The following is a 6,000-nucleotide window of genomic DNA, read 5'->3' as shown; positions in this document are numbered from 1 at the left end:
TATCAAAATGTCAATCATTGTTGAAATAGTGACACTGGAATAAGTAGAAGGGTATTTATTATACTATTGAATAGATAGATTTATTATACAGGGGTATTTATTATACAATTTTTCTCTACCTTTGTGTTTTCTGAAAGTTTTTCATAATGAAACTTTAAAGATAATACTAATATTTCTTGCATCATTAAGTGTGTGATATAAGGCACTGAGTGCTCAATCTATTTGACAACCCTGTGAAATGTGTTGTTCTGTTATCTTTAGCTTATATATATTTTTTTTAAAATCCGGCTTTCCATGAAAAATAGTGTAACCAGTCCAAGTGGCTACCTGGTGGCAAAGTCAGGATTCCAGCCAGATGTGCCCTTAGCCTCCTGCATCACATATGTGGAGATACAGTGAAGAGCTCAGTTCATGGAATCTGAATCCATGTTGCATCATCATGATCATCATGAAGAACACAGAGGCGGCATCCAACTATGGAAAGATTGAGTCTTGGCTAATAAGCACCCCAGCAGACAGAATCTCACTGTCTTCCATGTTTTTGTCTTGAAAGGCTGGTAACAGAAAAAATAGCCTATTGATAGAGTTTCTCAACTTGGCACTATTGACAATTTGGACCAGGTGTTTCTGTGGTGTGGGAACTGTGTTATACATTGTTATACTGTGTTATATATTGCAGTAGATTTAGCAACACCCCCAACTCCATCTGCTACATACCAGTATGACATAATCTCCACACCCATTTGTAACAACAAAAACTAACTCTGCTTTATCAAAGTTCCCTGGAGTGTAAAATGACTCCAGATTGAAGACCACTAAAATTCTCTCAACTATATTGTCAAACCTCTACTTCAGTTGTCTTATAATTGCCTTCAAATTTGCCACATGCTATTCTGAAAATCACCAGTGCTAGAACATCCTTTTCCTTTAAGGATAAATATTATTTGAGGAATATAGTCAACATAGCACATATTAGGCCCTCAAAAGTAATTAATAGATGGAATAAGTTGCCAGCTCTGTTAAGATAAGATCAAATGGAATAATATCATTTGGGGGCCACATTGGTATGGTTACAAAAGAATGAAAGATTACTTCATTTGAGGTGTATAAGCTAACTCTAAAAACAACTTCAGATAGAAACTTCAGAAATAAAACCTGCTAGTGTGACAATTTTTCAGACTGACCTGATAGGTTTTCAGTTTTTCGAGATAAAAAAGAAAATTTTGGATAAAGATCCCTTACACTTCGAGGGAAAGGTAAAGAACTTCCTGGCATGTTAACTGTTTTAGTTCAAGGACATGGTTTCCTTACTTTTTTTTCTTTCTTCCTGCAATCTCCTCCTCATTTGGTCCAGAATACAGCTTTGCACTGAACCAATATCTTCAGAGAAAAGGCATAAAGTGAATATCAGACTACCACCTTGACTCTTACTACTATCCTCTTACTCATTTCCCTGAGAATAATCTTGCCCATACTTTACCCTACCTGGCCCTTTTTGCTAAGAACAAGGATTTTCAACAACTGAGACTTCCAGCATCCAAAATATTTATCTTTTTCTGATCATGGGATTACAATCTGTCTTCCTCCAAAGTTTTCAAAAATTGAGTTAAGAAGGTTAACACCAACATCTGGATATTTGTGTACAGTTCTCCACTGCTAAACCCAGGGTCTATTCTGGATGATAAGGGCAATGTAGTACTTTAGAAAGTTCTGAGTCAGGCCCAGTGCCAACACTTGTCACACCTATGGTTCCAAGACGGCTATTTAACCTCTTAAGTCACTGTTTTCTTTCCTGCCTCATGAGAAGGAAGAATTGACTTTGACCAAAGATGAAAAATGCCTAGTACAGCATCCTATATGTGCTTAATAAACATTATTACTCTCCCCTACCCTATGGTTTGAAAATTCAACTCTTAGCAAAGACCTTCCCTGACTACCTTCAGCCTGGCCTGCCTATGGACACAATGAGCACCTTCGCTCTGCTGTCCTGTTCTTGATCTCTAACAAGGCGCCTACTTCTCCCAAAGGCATAGAATGCCTCTTGAGGGCAAGAATCTTTCCTCAAAAGATCAACCACAGAATTAAAAGAACTGGGACTCAATAACACTTGGTTAGATTTGCCATGGTGGAAATAAACTTTCCTTGAACTGCAGACAAGTTCCTAGCACTCCCTGTAGAAATTCCTGCCCCACAGTTTAGGACAGTCCCAAACTGCCTAATTCCATGCAAGAAAAGTCACAGAATTATAACTGTTCCCAGGAAAGTTTGTGAAGTTTCCAAAAAGCCAGACTAAATACTCAAAACCTATATCCTAGAAGTTCCCTCAATCCCACAAACTTTAAAGGAGAAAATCTAGGTTCCCTTCCAGGGAGTTAGAGGGTCACAGGTGGATGCTCACTGGCCAAACACTGACTCTCCCAGAAGATCAGAGACTCAGATAAGTGACACAATTGGCCCGAAGACCACAGGAAACATCCCTTCCTTTTAAATGAAATGCCCCATGGCAGAGAGTCATAGAAGAAGTACTGAAAAAGTCATGGGTCATTTGAGCTTCAGGGTACATTTTGAGGACAGGAGAGAACACTACCTTCTAACCAGAACATGAGATTGGTGGGCAGATAGGGAAAAGGTACATGAATCAGAACAAATTGTCTACTCTCAAAGGAGTAGCAGCACAGTTATTAGCTGTGCCTGGTTGATTCTAGAAAAGTCAGCCAAAAATCAGATTTTGTTTCAATCTAAAATAGGGCATCTAGGGAAAATGTGATTAATGTCCCATAAAATGGTAAAAGACTGAAATTGTTTACCCTAAGATCAGGAATAAGACAAGGATGACCACTCTCACTACTTATTCCAACACTGTACTATAGGTTCTAGCCAGTACAAGAAATGAGGAAAAGATAGAATCATCTAGATTGGAAATAAATACATAAAACTATCTGTTTGCTATTGACAGAGTCTTATACATAGAAAATCCTAAGGAACACACACACACACACAAGCTACTAGAGCTAATAAATGAATTCATCAATTTTGCAGGATATAAGACCAATATAGAAACATTAATTGTGTTTATATACATGAAAAAACGATGACCTGAGAATGAAATTTTTAGAAAAATGCTTTTTCAGTTCTAATCAAGAAGAGTAAAGTTGGAGACACTATAATACCCAACCTCAAATGATACAAGAGCTATAGTAGCCAGAACAGCTTGGTATTAGCATGTAATAGACACGTAGACCAATGGGCTAGAACAGAAGACACAGAGACAAGCCTACACAGCTACAGTTTTCTGATTCCCAATAAAGGCGTCAAAAACGTATGTTTGAGAAAAGACAGTCTTGTTAGCAAATGTTGCTGGGAAAACTTGATGACCATATGTAAAAGATTGAAAGTAGATACCTGTCTCTTACCCTGCACAAAACTCAAGATGGAGGAATAAAAAAAAAAAAAAAAAAAAAAAAGACCAAGGAATGAGACCAGAATCTTTGTAACTATGTTCTCACAGGGGAAACATCCCAACATACAGATGTAGGCAGTGACTTCCCAAATATGGTCCCTACCATTCAGGAAATACTAAGACTAAAGAAATGGGATGGCATCAAACTAAAAAGTTCTGCACAGCAAAGAAAATGACAGCATGAAGTGAGAACCTAGAGAATGGAAGAAAACTTTGCTAACTACTCTTCTGACAGAGGACCAATATCTAGAATACATAAGAATTCAAAAAATTCAACAACCAAAAAAAAAAAATAAATAACCCATTCAATAAATGGGCAAATTAACTAAACAAATACCTCTCAAATGAAGAAACACAATTGACCAACGATTATATGCAAATATAATCAAAATTTCTAGACATCATGGAAATGCAAATCAAAGCCACACCGAGATTTCATCTTACTCCACTTAAAATAACAATCATTAAGAAGATAAATAACAATAAACACTGGTAAGGATATGGAGGGAAAAGGAACTCTTATACACTCCTGGTAGGAATATATATTCATTATAGTCACTACGGAGATCAATATGGAGGTTCCTCAAAAGACTAGGAATGAAACCACCATATGATCCAATATTTATCCCAAAGAATTCAAGTCAGCATAGTATAGTAAGCAATACATGCACAGTCATGTTTATAGCACACAGTTCACCTTAATCAAGTCATGAAACCAACCTAAGTGTCCCAAAAGATGAATGGATAAAGAAAATGTGACGTTTATACATAGTGGAGTTTTATTCAGCCATGAACAAAGAACAAATCATGTCATTCGCAAGAAAATGATGGAACTGGAGAGCATCATGCTAAGCAAAATAAGCCAAACTCAGAGAGTCAAGGGTCATATGTTTTCTCTCATATGTGGAATCTAAAGAGGAAAAAAAAATGATCTCATGAAAATGGAAGGGAGACTAGTAGGGCAGGGAATGAGGATCAGGTGCAGAGAGGAGGAAAGGGCAACGGGGAGGTTCTGGATATTGAAAATGATTGAATTATGTTCTATGCATGTGTCAGTATATCACAATGAAACCCACTCTTCTGTAAATTATATGCATCAATTAAAAATGCTTTTTACAAGACAATCAAAAGACTAAAATAGGAATAAGTTTTAAAAAATAAATGCAAGAATAGTTCTATATACTGAAAACTGCAGAATATCACTGGAAGAAAATAGGAAAGACTAAATAAAAGATACTCTGTGTTCATGGGTTGGAAAACTTAATTTTGCTAATGTTGTGAGAAATAGAAAGTTAGGTGGTCCATTTTCAGAATATAGCCTTAATTGGATCCAGTTGTAGCCATTTTAATTATAGCCCTTCCTTTTGCCTGCCCCAATTTTAAAATAAGCTAATTGTGAAAGTTCCCAACCACCCTCTCCAGCTGATCACTAAACTTTAATAAATATTGAAATACAAGTGAGGGTTAGAATATCAGTTTGAAATAGCTGGATTCCTGGACCTAAGAATATTTTGCACTTAGCTGCAAGCTCTATTGTATAGGTGTCTACCCAGTGCTGACGAGAAAGATAAGGGAAAGGACAGGAGAACAAATCCAACCCTACCCCCACTCCCACCCTACAGTGGTTTTGTGCAGGCTTGCAAGACCTGATCCACAGCTGCTGAGAGAAAAGCACACACCCACTCATTTCCCCTCTAGGGGAGGGGAAGAATATCCTGTTGACCCCAGGGCACAGGCAAAGTCCTATTTTAATTTGGGTAAGGGTAGGAAGACAAAACAATACTCTTGGTTCTATGGATGGGCAAAAACTATCACCAAAACTAACCTCAGATACAAGATAGAGAACCACTGAGAGGGGTAGGAATACTGAAGAAGTCCTGCACCTGAGACCCAGACACAGAGATGGCCTTGGAACTCCCATGGCCACCAGGAGCCTAGCATCAAAGAGCAGACAACAATAGTACACTGTGGAAAGAGGAGCAGAAAGCATGGAGAGAGAACTCCATGGTGCCAGAATGCAGGAATGGTTAAACCTGAATGAGGACCATTCTCTCTAGCACCCCTGAGCATCCTAGGTTTAAGAGGACCGCAGCACAACACCAGAGGAATTTGCAGGCTGTGCTTCGGTGCAAGCAATGCTTATAACATGAAATCCCAAACAGCTTGGCACAAGAAGAGGCCCACCTACTTCCAAGCATCAACGCTCTGTTTCCTATTCTCTCTTCTACACACAATGCCAAGCAGTTGATAAGATTTCAAGACAAAAAACATCAAAAGAACCTCCCATTTTCAAGAAATAAACTAATCATCAGAACTAGACTAGGCACTGAACCAAATGTTAGAGTCATGCACTACATAACAATGTTTTGCTCAATGATAGACTGCATGAAGGATAGAGGCCTATAATATTATAAGGGAGATGAAAATTTTCTATTGCCTAGTGACATCATAAACCCCATAACATCAGAACTCAATGCATTACTGATGTGTTTGTGGTGATGCTGGTGTAGACAAACTTATTGCACTGCCAGTCACATAAA

This window comes from Sciurus vulgaris, assembly GCF_902686455.1.
Source record: "Sciurus vulgaris genome assembly, chromosome: 11".
Classification (NCBI taxonomy): domain Eukaryota; kingdom Metazoa; phylum Chordata; class Mammalia; order Rodentia; family Sciuridae; genus Sciurus; species Sciurus vulgaris.
Note: the sequence above shows the minus strand (reverse complement) of the source record.